Source organism: Phaethon lepturus, unplaced genomic scaffold, assembly GCF_000687285.1.
Source record: "Phaethon lepturus isolate BGI_N335 unplaced genomic scaffold, ASM68728v1 scaffold3840, whole genome shotgun sequence".
In the NCBI taxonomy this organism is placed as follows: Eukaryota; Metazoa; Chordata; class Aves; order Phaethontiformes; family Phaethontidae; genus Phaethon; species Phaethon lepturus.
In genome coordinates this window covers 43,188-59,330 of record NW_010509681.1, presented here as the reverse complement: position 1 = coordinate 59,330, position 16,143 = coordinate 43,188, and positions in this window count along the sequence as shown.

The window sequence follows — 16,143 nt, the reverse complement described above, 5'->3', positions numbered from 1 at the left end:
AGGAATGTTAGGGCACATGCTAAACAATTCATGTGAGGTTAAATGTTGTGACTTTCGCTTACCTATTTTTCTGCACCCAATTAAGAGCAGTGTAAACCTGCACCTCCTGTTCCCAATCCAGTGTTCTTTGTATGAAACTTGTGACTACATTCTGGAAGTTTAATTTGTGTCATAGTTTATTTTACCACCTATTTCAGTGATAGATACACTGTGTCTGCTGTGATATGCTTACTATTTTTCCCATATGAGGAGTGGCAACTCTGGTTTTAATTGTGAAGTTGTTGTTTTGGGACAGTGAGGTGGCAAAGGAGCATTGCTGTAAGGTTCACAGGCACCTGCCACCTAGAGGTGATGTTGTGGAGGAGGGGAGAATTAATGTTAAAATAAAATAAAGTAGTAGTATAATAAAACGTGTAATAAAGCTTGATAAGGAGCTGCTAGCTGTGCAGAACAATTTCCCAATTCTAAAGCATGGCTGCATATAGACAAAGGTGCCAGTATGATATTATATTAGCAAGTCAAATATGAGTGCCCCAGTTCTGACCTTAATTTAAGAAGCTGCAGGGTCTTTGAAGAGGTCTCAGCGAGATGTTTATGAAAGTGTTGCATTGAAGAGCAGCGTGGTGAGAGGTCAGCACAGTTGTACTGAAGGAACGTCCATTCCCAACAGGCTTGGGAGGACCTGGTGCAAAGCATGATTTGTAGCACAAGTAGGTACAATATTCATCCTGAGGAGTTAATTTCCGAATTTCTAAACACAATGCGACAACTGGTAACCCATGTGATTATTTTCAATGTGTCTCCTGCAGCAGAGGAGAGGGTGCTGCATAGAGGCAGGTGTCTTCTCTGCTGAATAGACGTGCTTCACCCTGTTGCATGGAGGTGGGAGGGTCTTCTGCCAGCAGCTTCTCTGTGGGGCTGGATGTCACGTCTGCAACATCAGTGATAATTAACTTTTAATGCAAAGATTCCTCAGGTTTTTTTAAATGTTACCGGTTTTCAGGGACAGTCTTGCCGTGATCGAGCAGCTTGTTTGCAGCGACGATAACGCAGTTCAGCAGCAGACAGCATGTCTGTGGAAGCTCCGGCAAGGGTAATGCATCAGCTGAAATGGGGAAATGTCTTTAAAAGGCAGAGGGTAACTTAAGAGATCGATTAATGAGGTAGGGGATATCTTGAAGTTGTATCCAAGCTCATTTATGTCCAAGGCTACTTGATCAGATCGTTTACAGGAACATGATATGCAAAAGAATACCATGCCACAGGCTTGCTGTGCGGCTTCTCTCTTGTGAATTCACAGCAAACTCTCTATAACATTTTAATAACAAATTCTTAAACAACAAACTATGCTAAACCACCAGTATATAATGCATACAATACATACTTTACAGTTTCAAAAGAATTATTTTTCAGCTACTGATGGTGGCAAAATTCTGGCTGTTTCCTCCTGAGGAAGGCCATGTTCAGGACCTTGTAATAAGCTGTGCTTGGGGCTGTCTGAGCTGAATTTCAATCTTCAGAGCAACAAAATAGTGATGCAGAAATAAGGTATTGACACAATAAAGCTCCATGTATTAGGATACACCATATGAAAGAGAGAACTGCAGTGAGTAGTATTTGGTGAGCAGGTCTTAGTGGGTGCTTTGCATCCTACTTGAAACATTAGTCTCAATTTAATACTCTTGTTGCTTTACAGCATTCTGCAATGCTAGGTAATTTACAGCGTAGTGTCAAATTTTGTCCTTGGATGTAGGAATATAATTGACATCAGAATCAATCAATTTCATGTACTCTGGAAAGGAGTTCTTGAACCTTCAATATTACTTGTGATTTGAAATAATGTTTTTTGAGAGGATTGTACTGTTTAGTAAAAAACACGCTTCTGTTGAGGATGGGACAAAACATGAAGAATTATTCTGTACTGATTTCCTAACCTGGAAATCTTGTGAGTAGTAGAGAGGAACGTAGTTTTTGATAACAGTTACGTATCAGTTTTTGAACTGAGTCCTGAAGGGTTACTGTTGATTAACTTTGTCTCTTCTTATGATAATTATCCAGTGCTTAATCACATTGAACAATATATTCCAGAGTATCCAGAAGACTTTGCTAGACAACACCAGCTGGATTGAGAGGAACATATCTGCACTGCATAGAAATGAGTCAGGAGCTGAACAATACCTGTGAAGTTTGTGTCACCTGCAAATTTTAAAGAAACACAAAATATCATAATTCATGAGAATATTGAATATAACAAGACCTCTATGTCTTCTTGAAATGAATTCCCATTTTTACCAATAATAATCTGAATCTTTTCTTTCAAGCACATCTGACCTGAAATTGGTGCACCTTCATCTAGATTGTATTTCTGTTGTTGTTCATTACAGGGACCTGTCCCCTTGTATGCTAGATCAGCTGTTTTTAAAACAATTATATTGATTTGCCACAAATTGTTCCTGACAAAACTGTTGGCTCTTTGTTATCATCTTGCTTTCTTCAAGGTGCTTACAGACAGATTGATTTATTGCTTGCTTACTAATTTGTCACCATCTCTTTTCAAATATTGATGTTAGGCTGACTTGGCTGTAATTACCTCAAGTACTTTATTTGCCCTTCTCCACTGTCACAGGACCTCGCTCCATCCTTACTTGGATGGAGTCTTCCTGAAAATGTACTTAGGTTCCTAAATCCCAGCAAGGTAACTGAAATGTGAAGTAGGCACCTATGTGTCTCTTCTGTGGGTCTGTGATCAGGGTCTGTGCCTGATCCCTGGTGTGGGAACGTACGGAACAGAGCTATTTCAGGGGAACTTGTACCCCCAGCAGAGACAGGGAAAATGTGGAGGACTTGAGTCAGCTGGACCCTCTTCAGGGATGCACCTGGGTCTGTCTTGTAGTTGATCAGAAACGCACACTTTGGGGAAAAATAGTATTCTCACCGTTGTGGTATACAACTTCTGGCAAACATAAGAAAATCTGAAGGCGTGTTCTAGCGTCATTGCTCAAATCTGTTGGAAGTCTGGCTGCAGCTTGAGTCCCCTGTTTTGTTTACATAAATTCCTGCGACCTCTCCATTTTATTTTGCTGGTGTGATCAAACCTTGTCCCTTTGTTTCTACACTGTAAGATATTGCCATCTGCTGTGAATGGTGTATTTGAGGTAGACAAAAATCAAATTAATTTGTTATGTATTTCTTTATTTGTATGTAATTACATACTTAAATGGACTCTTTGATTCTGCAGCTTCCATATATTTTTGTTTTTTGACAGAGCTGTCTCATCTCATGCAGCTTTTAAGGCCTGTTTTAATTCACACAATACCAGTAAAACGCTATGTAAACAAATAATTTGTGATAGTGACTACTTTTTAGTATGGTGTAGGACTCCAGTTAAATTTATTTCATAAGCAAAGGAAGTGAGTGCAATAGATCTAACGTTAGCTGAATTTTGTAAAAGGAATAGTATTGGCCTGCCTAGGAAGTTATTTGTTCACCTGGAGAAAAATGAGACTTAGAAGAATTATAATGTGAATAAGGAGATGATTTAAGGGGACATGACAACAGTCTTGGGAGGGGGGAGTACTAAATGGGAAGAAGATTAATAGTGGAGTTTTCCCAGTACTGGTTTGGAAACAAGGTTAGTATTTTTATGGATGACTTCTGCCTGCAAAGGAGGAATGCATTGAGATGTGCTGATGAGTCTCTAAGCTGGGAGACATCATCACTACAGAGGAGAACCTGAATGTCAGGTAGGAAGAAATGGGAACCGAATAAGGGAAAAGTGATGGAATACACTAGTGCAGGTTTCAAGACTGTGTATAACAGGAAATTTTGTTTCTCCTCTTAGCTGGGAGTCCTCAGCTGGAAATGATAGAGGAAGATAAATCCAGCTACTAATCAGAAGTGTGCTGCAGCTGTGAAAAAGCAGATGGAAGCCTAGGGTGTCTCAGGTGAAATATTTGCCACAGAGGGAGAGATTAAAGCTGTTTATTCAAACTGACTGCTTATTTTCCAGAAGGATAGAGATGTACTGGAACTTAATCAGAGAAGAACTACCAGAACAATATGGGAAGGGAGAGCTCATCTTATAAGAGGAGAGTAAAAATGTTTGCTGTTGTTAGACTACCAAAACAAAAGCCCTTTAAAAAAAGAAAACCAAGACAGTAGGTTTCAGTTTCTGTTTATTTAATAACTTAAATGTTTATAAAGGCTGGGAAGTGGCCGGTTCTGAAGAACTGGCATGTGATCTGTTCACTTAGCCTGACCAACAGCCTTCAGAGTCTGAAAAAAATGCTTAAGCTGCCCTGGAGATTCAGCTGCTAGTGTTAGCACTTCAGAGTTAACGGATTCCAGTTGCAAATCTTAATTTGAAGGGTTTATAAACTGCCTAACTCCTGAGGATTGCATACAAAAGGGAAAGCCACAAGATGGTGCTGACACTCCTTACCATTGTCAAGAGCATTATCAAAGATGCAGAGCAACATGCAGTGGCCTGGGTGTAACCAGACAAAATTTCCAAGGAGCTCGGTGCGTGTTAACCTGTAAAGAAGTAATAGAGTCAGTGGCTCAGTTCAGTCTACAGTTTGTAGTTATGCGTTGATTTTTGTTAAGGAGCCCTGTATATTGGAGGGGAGGTGAAGGCAGAAAGAACGGGACTGGAAAGGTGATGGTTGTTTCTGAGGTTGTACTCTTTTTGCTTGTCTTTTAGCTACAAAGGGATTGATGAAATTAAAAAATTGAGAAATAAAAAGAAAATACATCTCTCTTCTGTCTGACTAGAATCCTTACTTGAATTTCCATGCTCTTCAATTGCCAAACCCAAAATCCGCTGTACCTAGAGCGTCGCTGACTGCTTGTGCTTCTCTGTCTATTTTCTTTTTATGCTTGCATCGAGGCACGGACCATTTTGGGAGGTTTGTTTGGTATTCTCTGTACAGTGTCTTAAAAGGGAATGGGATAGAGATAGGTTTCTGCAGTTTATGACTGTCTAGTAGAGAGCTCCTAGTGAGGTTTATAAAGAAGAAAAACATAGTTTGCAAAAATGTTACTTGGGAGCCCTGAAGTCAGCTGAACCCAAGAAATGATGCAGCCCAGTTGACAACTGTGTAGACTTACCTCCGTGCCCTGACTGCCAGCAGCCTGCCCTCGCTGCTCTCCCGTCCTGCCTGCTACCACAGGCATGCTGTCTCTGTTCATTCAGCAGCCTGGCCGCGAAGCGGAGACGTTTATCTTTCTCAGTTCTTTCACTCAGCCACCAGCAGAATCTCCCCGTGTTATGAACGGCAACAGCTAACTACTTTTATCAAAATTAGGGGGGAGTGCAAGTTGTTACGAAATGCCTTTCCTGCAGTGCGGTGTCATCTTCTGCTCCTGAAATGCGGTGTATGCATTTTTCCCCTAAATAAAATGAGACTAAATGTGTTTCAGTCTAAACCTGAAACGGCTAAAAAGCATACTGCATTCAATAAGTATGATGAATGGGGATCTTAAAAAGAACATTAAGTATTTTGGTAACATTAGTGTCCTTGCTGACTCTTGGGACAGAGTGCCATCAAGCCTATACTTCCAAAGATCTAAATATGTGTACTTAACCAATTTCAAGGCTCTGGATACCAACAGAATTGCTTTTATGATTCAAAGATGTGTACTATTGTTTATTCAAAATTTTGGCTTACATTAAGTGCACAGATCATTTTACACACACACACACATACACACACACACATATATATATATTAAACTCATGTTTAAAGGGAAGGAAATAAAAATTGTGAAACTCCTGTAGCCTTTTGACCTTATCATAGGATCAAGCCTAGATGCTGCTGAGCTGCCTGGTTCTGCTCCAGTAAAGCAATTAAGTGTATGCTTAATTTTGGACTTGAGAGTTGTACTATTGAAATCAATTTATCTGATTCTCTAATGGTTCTTACCACTTACCAATGAGAAACCATTGTTTGCTTAAGCACAATGAGCTGGTAGTTATAACCTGTTATAACCTGTATATTGAAATCCTAACCAGCACTGATCATGCTCTGGTTGAAGGCATTTAACACTGGCAGTGCTAACACGTGCCTGCTGTAGTGCTGTATCAGTGTGCTTCCTTCTTCTCTTTAGACAGCATCTTTAGAGCTGGGTGTGCGTTTACTCTCCAGCCTTCTCTTTCTGCTAACTTTTTTTTTTTTTTAAATTAACTACAAGGCCTGGCATTTCTTTTTATCTAGAATGTGGATATTTGCCCTTTTTGCTGATCTGAGGTTGGCACATTATTGCACAAGTTTATACTGGAATCTCATGCTATCACTATTTGCTCATTGCTGGTGCTTCGTTATAAAATTAAACTCAAGAGGGTCTATAATAGTGTCCTCACATTGCTACTTATAAATCAAAGTCTGTGATAGCTAAGTTCTCATTCTTTTTGGTTGCCTTATTCTTTCTTGAATTTCTGCAAAGTCCATTGACCACAGTTGGTGCAACAAGAATTGATCTGAATGCCAGATTTCATGGAGGCTCCTTTTCTCTGGGCAATATTCTGGTTTTGTGTGCTAGTCAATGCAGAAGAGGGTTAGGATGGAGTTCTGGTCAGTAAGAGAAGAAACGGGTTTTACATAAGAACGTGTCTTTGTACTATTCTTCCAATTGCAGCCTTCTAGTGCTAGAGAATCTTTAAGACTTACTGCAAGAAGGAAATGTTTAATTAGCTCTTTAAATCTAAAAGGGGTTAACTGATGCTGTGCAAAACAGCAATCTGTTTCACTCTTCTGTCAATGACATGCCTTTCTTTGGGAACAGTGCGTATTTTATAACCAAAATACTAGTGTATAGTACAAGACAAGCATAAAATTATTATTTAGTATCTTCTTGTTAACTTTACAGAATCAAAGTAGGACATTTCCCAACTTTAACTCCAGAGAAATTAAGCGTCTGCAAATAGAATGCTTTTTATTTTGTTGCTCATTAAAAAATAGAGCACTGTTAAATCTTGAAAGATTGTATCTGTAAGTAACTGATACATCCTTGTGCTAGAAAAAACCTGTTTAAAAAAGGAACTTCCTAATAAATCTCCTTTTGATAATCATGTTAAAGAGAGTGAACAGGGAAAAAAAAGTAACGGGCTAACATTGGAAAACCATGAAGAAAACACAATTTTTTAATGAGCTTTTTCAATTTGATAGGATGATAGAGTCTTGGTCCTTTGAAAGAGAAAGGCCGTGTCAGAGTTTCAGATGTCAAGTAGAAAGCGTTCATGTGTAGCACTGCAGTACAAGACTGAGAGAGCAAGAGCCATATAATGGAAATGGAATGAACTATGCACAGTAGCTCCAATAAAGCCCTTATTTATTTTCTTCCTCTATCTTAAACCAAGCTCTAAACACAACTTGTTTTGTTTCCCATCACTTCCCCATTAAAAGGAGAATAATCAATTTCCAGAAAAAAGCCTGCAGATGCCAATTTGAAAAACGCGATGCTGCCTACTCTTTCACCCGCTGTATTTCCTTCCCATTGCTCACTTCCTTGCATTTTATATGTCTTCCTGTTTAGTCACCTCCCTAATACTTGTTGCATACCTCTGAAAATATCTTCCTATTTTCCTTTTCTTGCCTGCTGAGCTCTTTCTTCTCTGTACATACTGTGAATTTGTCCTCCCTTTTCTACCTATTATTTTACTTTCCTCATACAGTTTCCAGGAACAGGCACTTCCAGCCATGTGTCTCTGATGGCCCTCAGCCTGCTTCTGCTCAGCTCTGAGGAGGGGATAGCTGGAGGAAGCTCCATGTAGCTTGTCCTCTCATGCTGGCTGCTGCAAGAGGACTGGTTTTCCACTCCCTGCTCACAGGCAAGGTGCTTTGCTTAGCTTGTGGCTTCAGGAAACCAGGAGGTTAAACCTGAAACCAATAAGGAGAGCCAACCATGGTGTTGCCTGCGCTCTCGCTTGGTCGGGATGGATGTCCATGGGCCCATGGGGGCAGCAGGCTGCTGAACTGGCTGATCAGGGCCGAGGGGAGCGTGGATCGCCATGCTCCAGCGGGCTGGTCCGTGGCTGGCCGCCAGCCGCGAGCCTCTGTTCCTGCAATAGGTAAGCAGGGGCGTTATTTGGCACTTGCTGATCTGGTGGCCAGTAAATTATCTGCTGCTTTGTGCATGCGTCTGATCAGTTTTAGTATTTCCATGGCATCTATATCTACGTGTTGTCTTCTGGTTGAGAAGATCAAGCAGCATTTATTGTGGGGGGCAAAAAACCCTCAAACAGAATTCCTAGGTCTACTGACCTGCTCGTAGTCGAATGCTAGCTGGGGAGTGCAGCAGCCCTCTTCCTTTGAGTTTCAGTTTGAAGTTCAGGACTGCCTTTAAACTCTGTTGGAATTGATGGAAAGGATGCACTTGTGCTGGGAAGGTAATCTAATGCAGGATGAACAAAGCTGTTACTTGAATATAATATAACTTGTTTACACGTATTTTAGAACCACCCCTTGCTGCTTCCTGTCAGTCCATGCGTTTGCCTTTGGTATTAATGTGTTTATGGAACAAGCCCTGTATTGCTGTTGCACAACTGCTCGCTCTCTGGGTTGTCTATGCTTCCTTTTGTCCGTTGTTTCCTACCCCTTTGTTTCCCTTCTATCCCAGAAATAAAGCTGCAGAAAACCCCTGAAATGGGCACTTACTGCTTTCTCCCTTGCCAAAAATACTGTCGTTCATCTACTTGAAAAACTGAAGTCTTTAAGGTGAAAATACTGCGTAGTGGAAATACATCATTAGAGATCAAGTTTGTGGGGAAAGGGAGAGCATCAGTTCAGCGCCATACATAAAGATAAGAACATGCTGCACCTAGAGCTTGTTAAAAACAGGCTTTTTTTTTTTTTTTCCTCCCTTTGCTTAGGTACTAACTATGCCATTCTATGGATGGTAGGCAAGGGAGGAAGGAACAAAGGTGGAGTCATTATCCACCTATTCTGCAAGGTCACAAGGGTAGTGTTTGATAGTCAGAGCAGAAATGAGATCTCTCTAGGTGATCTTCAGGATATCAGAGTAAACAAAATATTATCGCTTCTGTTTATTAATAGAGCTGATAGTTTAGAACCCGTATTAATAAACATCCTCAGTTATACTGGAGTAAAAGGCATCTTTGCCATAAATTATGAGCAAGCAATGAAGTGCTAGCAGTAAAAATTTTTAGCTCTATATTTTGCTGGCTTGAGTTATATAATAGTCTTGAACTGAGACCGCAAGAGGGTGAGGATGAAATTAAATGAGTCATTGTTAAAAATAGGATGTGGATTTGAATTGGACGTTGAGTGTGCTGGGGAGCTGAATAGAGGATGCGATTTGCTGTGAGGAATAGGCTGTGTCTATACCATATAAATTTTGGATGCTACGTAAACTCAGAGTGATTAGGGGGTACTGGTGATTTTAGTTGTTGTAGAAACTGCTTGAAAATGGAAATAATTTGGGAATTGTGTGTATTGTCACCACTGGTACTGCAGGGACAAGAAAAGCGTCTGACCAGTCCAGTGATAGGTGTTTCCTCCTGTGCATTGAGATGAGGCACAACACTTTTTTTTAATCTTTCTTTATATTGAATATCATTAGTGGCAAGTAGGGAAGTGACTGTATAAGCCAAGTAGAAATAGCAAAAGTAAAAAGTGGCTATGTTGATGTATATATAGGAAATCATGAGCTCAACTTGGTTTTAAGCTATAGCTGGTGAGAATGGGGTTCCTGTCATGGCTAGGAGGATGAGATGGTTCCATTTATAGGGTGAGAGAAGTGATCACTTTAATGATGATAAAGATGGTAGGAAATTATGACCTCTGGCTATTACTGGGGACAGAATGCTTCAGCAAGTGGGCTAGAAGGCTTCTAGTCTGACCCCGTACACCAAATTTAAGGTTATGTTCCTACACAATTTAAAGCTGGTGCATGATGAGCTTGAGTAGTGGCTCACCTGCTTGTCACTGTCATCCAGATGGCTTTAAAGAATTCTTTGGCAAACTTTTTCATCAGCTACTAGTAACTCTGTTGGATGGGTGAGTTTTCATAATCAGGTCACATTGCTTTAGATAAAAAGCACCATGCATTATGCTGATGCTGTGTGGGCATCTAAGTCCTTCATTTGGTTTAGATGTTGGAGGAAAAATAAAAATCACATGTATTTGAGCTCATTTTGCATCCTAATTGTGGTGACAGGTGACATTAAAGAGCAAGGTCTTTAAAAAACAAAACCGAAAAAACCCAGCAGAGGATGTGCTGGTCACTGTGGAAACCAGGCTTTTGATGAAGAGGTGGTATATCTGGTAATAGTTTATACTGACTTTTGATTACAGTAAAGATCCACATTATTTTATTCATATTTTTCCATTTCCTCTTCTGCTCTATAGTTTACTTTTTAGATGACTGAAAGGAAGAAACTGCAAAATATGGAGATTTGTCTTTAAAGTACAGTAAAATACTTATTTCAGCAAAACACTAACCTATTTTGCCGAAACAAGGTTTTTATTTAAGACTAGAACATGCAAATGGAAGCTATAGCAAAGGAATTCAGTGCTTAACAACTCTTTGGACATGCATCAAGTTTAAAGGCAAATTACTTCAAAGAATATGTGGAAAATACTGTCAATAAAGAAGTGGCTAAAATTGGCCATTTGTAGAAATAATACCTCTGCATTTGTAAACATCCAGACATCCAGCACGGAGTCTCCTGATCTCGGAGGTATTCATGCATGTCTGCACACTGTGGGCTCTTAGTCCAGAAACACTATCTTCGTATAACATTCTAACCCTGAATTTTGTGGTATGCTAGAAATAGTCATTAAAAATATTATTGAAACTCTGTCAGTCAAGGATTTTCTGAGCTCAGGTATATGAAACAGGCAGTAGATACCTGAAGCTGAACCAGCAGAACCATCAATGGGTGAATAAAAGCTTTATGTAAAAATCTGAGGATTGACAGATGTAAGCTTCAGTGAAACAGCTTCTGAGACACTTCAGAAGAACATCAGACAAGGTTGTCTTCCCAGAAATGGGCCCCTGCAATTCTCATTTAGTGGGCTTATGTATATAGGAGAACTGATACAGGACTGAGGTAGTTTCAGTGCATGTTTTAGGATGCAGCCTTTCCATTGTCTGCAGTTTCATGAGCATAGTGATACTGTTCTTGCATCGTGAACACACGGTTCACTCTTGTTTAGAGCAGCTCACTAACTGAATATTGAAGTAACAGTAAATCCAACCCTGAAAAAAATGTAAAGGCACGTTTTAATGCATGTAAACTTGACTGGTAATATAAATTTTTTCTTTAAATAAGGAATTTGTATTATCAGTTATGATCAATGAATTCTTATATGTGACTATTAAATTATATCTTAGTATAATTTTAATACAGTAATTTTTAGTACAGTATTTCCTGATCAGATGATAATATTGCTGATCAGAATTGTATCTGACAATGACACCATCTTCTTTCACTACTTCCTGTGGGCAGTCTTGTTTTCTTGAGCTGTGGAAAATACTGTAGGGTTTTGCCATGCTATTCTTTGAAGTTGACAGGTTCTGTGGAGGTTCTGTAGAATGAGTTGTCCCCCATGACCATTAGCTCAAGAGTAATCAAACACATTTTTTCCTTTTTATTGATAGAATCCTTTTTTAGCAGACAACTATAGTACCTTGTTTCGTAATTCTTTAAAATATCTATATGTCTGTCATATACAGGGGAGGGTTTGGCTCCGAGGAAGAAGCTTCATTTTTTATTTTCAGGCATACTGTTTGAAATTCTTTGGCAGCTGAGGAGACATGATACAGAATGTTGCAAGACCTAGTAGGTGTATTTTATTCTTAACATTGTTTTACACTGCCTTAGGTTCCATTCTGAAGCGACTTTTAAGCAAACTTAAAACTCAAGCATATCAGTTCTCTAGAAATTGCTTGCATGCATGATTATTGGCAGATTTTGATATTTCACTTGAAAATATGTTTATACCTGTTTCAACAACTGTGTGATAAACATTCATTTGACTCTGCAGATCCTGTGCATGGCTGTCTTAAAAAAAAAAACAAAAACAAACTAACTTAAAAAACCCCAACCCTCCAGCTCTGTACACAGTAATCATCTTTACAAAAATATTTGTTTTATTGCTTTTAATTTTGGGGTCAAATTCTTCCCTTTCTTTCAATCTGTTCCTTCCTTATACAAAGTAAAGACACTCTTGCTTTCTACGGTGCATTTGCTTAATAAATTTAGAATTTTGTATGATGATGACAAAAGTATTAATTTAATAAGCTGGACTAATGTTCTGTATTAATATAACTTTATGCAGCGCACTCTTGGGAGAAGTTAATCAGTACAAATGTGTAAACCAGTCTGAAAATACTAATATCTGATTATTCTTGTTTACTTTAAATAAGGTTATTAGAATAGTTGTTTTTGTTTTTCTAACCAAATTAAAACTTAAGCATATTTGAGGTCTAGACCTTACATTCAGTCCTCTGAAGAGGCCCTTAATTTTCTTAGATAAATAAGCCAATTAATCATACATACTGCTGAGACCATCGTGGATGACCTAGCAAAACGTTTTAGCTAATGTGTGGTTTTTAGCACGTGAATAATCTTTTTACTTCAGTAGTGCACTTGTGTGCTTTAGGATTAATGTTAAAATGTTTGATTGACGAGGTCTTGGATGCTCAGTATCTTGTCTGATGCCTCTCCATTGCGGGCATTTGGTTCTCTGTGCCTCTGACCTCCCACGGCACCTTTGCTAGTGGCAGGGAAACTTGTCAGTAGGAGACTTCTGGGAGGTTTTACTTATGGAAATTGTTTTGGCAGCTTAAGTAATGAAAGAATTTGGTCTCCGTTGAAATAGAAACAAAGTCCTTCACTGATGCTACAACTTCTTGCCAAGAGGTTGGACTTAAGGCTCTCAAAATGCATTTATTTTTAAGAAATTTTGACATTCTGTAATGTTGGGTACCTGTAGAAACACTCTCAGGTATTTACAAATCTTGAAGTCTTCTGATTGACTTCCACTTCCAGACTTCAGAAGGTTTTTCCATCTTCACTTTATTCAATGACAAACTGCAGCTGAGAGACTCTGTGCTTGACTCTGCTGTGCACGGAGGGAGGTGTGCTGAGGAAGTTAGTCTGTACAAGAAAAACAAACTTCTCCGAATTGTCATTCAGTGGGACACCTGGAAGGCTCCTTTTGTGTGCCAGACCTGTCCCCTGCACTTTTCATTCTGCGTTGTGGCTGGTCCCTGTGGAGGGCTGAACGCAAACCGAAGATGCAGAGTTTTATAAGGTAAGCGTATGACAAATTTTCCTCAGGGTTTGTTATTTATGAAAAGGCGAGATGGTCCTGAGGGCACCGCAACCACCTGAAAAGCTACCTCAGCTGGGAGAAATGTAGCAGAGAGCACGATGGCAGGTGATGCTGCCCTGACGGGGCGCTCGGGGAGGCTGCAGGGGCAGGAGGGGCCTCGCGGATGTGCTTTTGGATCCCAGCGTCTGGGGAAGAGGCTTGGAAAATGGCAGCCCCGCTTGCTGAAGAATGCAAAGCCAGGGGTGGCTTTCCTGCTTGTTAAGAAAGCAGATGAGAACAGCAACAGCTGTGAATAAACATGGGGGTGAGAGCTGGGAGGCTCTGCTTGGGCAGGAGGCAAGTGGTTTGGTGCAGCAGCCCCTCGGGTGCCCGTAGGGCTCAGCTCTGAGGGGATGCAGTGGCCCCATTTTTTTTCTCCCCTACAGCAAAACCGGTACTTCAGGGTGACAGCTCAGGGAAGGATCTGTCATCTTATAAAACAGGTTTTGATTCTCATTCTCCTCTGCAACTTTGTCATCAGGAACAAGCCTTTGGCTCTGACAGAATAAATTTACTTCTTTCACCTTTTCGGTCTTGTTATTAAAAATGAATCCCAATGAAGCTGGCAAACTTAATGTACGTTACTTCTCCAGTTACAGGGAGTATCTATAGGCAGCCCACCTGGGAGGTGTAAGAGGAGGGGATGGATGCCTTCTGCCAAGCTGCAAGGGCAGTTTAGGACTGGTATCATGAGAGGCCAAGTTACAGGGTGAAACTTTCCTGTCTGGCATAGATTAGTGTGTCCTCACAAGCAGAGGTGGTGGAAGAACAGCTCAATCCTGCCTTGGCCACCTCACGTTGCGTGTGAAGAAGGTCTTATAGAAGCTGAAAGGGCTTCACTTCCATGCCGGTCTGTTGAGGGACTTTGGTTTTTGCGCTGAGGAGACACTTGTGCTGTCCTAGCACTGGCTGTGCAGTCTCTTCAGTGGGATTTGAGGCTTGCAGCCCCTTTCTCCCCCAGCAAGTGCTGCTGCCTCAGCAGAGGCAGGGTGGCCATGGGGGCAGGCGCAGAAGGACGTGCCACGCGGCAGGAGGAGCAGCAGCACTTTGTGAGGAGAACCGCGCCCCGGCCTTGTGGCGATGAAGCTGTGGGTAGATCCATGGCAACCTACTTCTCGCTCCCACATCTGCCCAGAGAGAGATGGCAAAACCACGCCGCTCACCGCGAGCGCGTGCAAGGGGCAGAACAGCTCGGCTCAATCGAGGGAGAGAACATGGCTGCTGGGTTCGGCCTGCCTCTGTCCTGGGGGGATGACCGTGTGTAAGAGCATCGGGTTGTGCTGCTCTGTACATACTTCTGTGCTTAATGTCTGCATTCAGGTTATGGAGTAAATATCCTGAAGCAAGGCAGCCGGAAGGCAGCAGGGCAGCCCGGGTCGTAAGACATCTTAATGTCTTTTGTCATAAGACATCTTCACCCTCCATAAGGGAGGGGGACAGGCTGAGGCTGACAGGTGAGAAGGCACTCTAGAGTGGGTAAAATATTTTTTAATCAAATATAACAGTAGTTACAATGAAAGTAATAAGAAAATAATAAATTATAGGGTCACCACCAGAAGAGATTGTCGGGGAGGCAGATGGGAATGGGAACTAAAACAGTGAATACAGGTGAAATTTAGTGAATAATCTTATTCAAGCAGAATTGTTGCAATGTCAGTGCCTTTTCACTTTCAATGTTTTCAGAATGGGGTGTTTCACTTGGGAAATACTGATATTTCCCAAAATCTTGGTACTTTGGGTGCTTTTTTTAATCCCTAGACTAAAATTTTAGGCATGTGACGGATCTCCCCAATCTTCCTTGACTGGTCCTGCGTGTCTGAGCAGCATCAATATTGCACTGCCCATTTGGCTTCTTAGTGCCCTGAGGTTATTAATTTCTCAGCAGGCTCCCAGGATACGGTCTGAAGGTGGATGGGCAGAGCACATGAGAAATATTGTTTTTCAAGGTCTATCTCCCAAAAACATGTTTTGAAAAACTGAAAACCAGTTGTCAAACACCTTTTTTTTCAAAATTACTGTCTTTTTCCACATTAAAAAAAAAAAAAATCTAAATTAGGGGGGATGGGGGGAATCAGTACAATGGTTTCATAAGCCAAGAACTAAATAAAGCACTTCTGTCTGATTCAGTCAAAATAGCTTACACTGTCTCATAAAGATTCTTTACTTAACTAAGCCAGCAGAACCTGTAAAAGTATTGTAGAAAACCTTTCTTTTTTTTTTTCTCACTGTAAATCTTCCATTTACCTGCCAAGCTGAAGAAATAGTTGCATTTACATCTTTAGGATCTTGCCTTTTTGTGACTTTCTACATTGCAGAATCAACAATGGTCTAAAAATATTAAATTGTGTATTTTAGTTCACACTTTTTTGTGTGTCACTGTAGTATAGACAGGGATGGTCATCATAAATACACACAAAATACTGGGTTCATCACAAACGTACTCATTTTATTACATTTTGTCTATTAGGTTAGGTATTAAGTGCCATGTTATACCATCTATTTCTTGGTAGGGAGCCAGTTCTTTTGAGCTCTTTTCAAAAGATCTTTTACAAGGGGATGTGAGCTGCTGTTAAAAGGTGGTTTTGAAATACTGTTGTCGGTGGCTGGCAGTATTTATGTATGTGGCCTGGAATGATGCATTTATAAGTACAGTTCCAACCATATCAACTACTTCAGGATTTCTCTTTTCATTTCCTCTTGCTTTTCGTACTACAGAGATCTAACAGGATTATTAGCAGTGACACATTTAGAATTTATTTTTCTTACATTAAAAATCCATTAAAAGTCAGAAAACTCGAGTAAA